The following is a 426-nucleotide window of genomic DNA, read 5'->3' as shown; positions in this document are numbered from 1 at the left end:
GAAGATACATAAGCAGGATTGTCCCTTTCGTATAATAGTTTCTTCGATAAATAGTCCCTTGTATTCGTTGGCAGTGTTTCTTCATAATATTATCATTAAAACACCGAATTGACCGAATTTTCTGATAATGTATGTTATGTATGTAAGAGTGTTTGTTATTTTACATTGAAAATGACCCGATCGGTGTCGAAACGTTTGTATATATACGTTTATTAAAGATCTTACATTATAATTGGCTCGTTGCCCTTCTTTTATTTATTGATTTATTCTAATTGAGCCATATTAACATTTTTTTATCATTAAAACAATTCTTAAGGCAAATAGTCATATTGAAAATAGTTTCAAACTTGTTAAGGAACTTGATGGTAGGCGGCTTGTAACGAGCGGTAGTAATGAATTCCAGTTAATATCATTGGATGTCGTTAG

This window comes from Mycetomoellerius zeteki, unplaced genomic scaffold (genome assembly GCF_001594055.1).
Source record: "Mycetomoellerius zeteki isolate Tzet28-1 unplaced genomic scaffold, Tzet1.0 scaffold734, whole genome shotgun sequence".
Taxonomy (NCBI): domain Eukaryota; kingdom Metazoa; phylum Arthropoda; class Insecta; order Hymenoptera; family Formicidae; genus Mycetomoellerius; species Mycetomoellerius zeteki.
Note: the sequence above shows the minus strand (reverse complement) of the source record.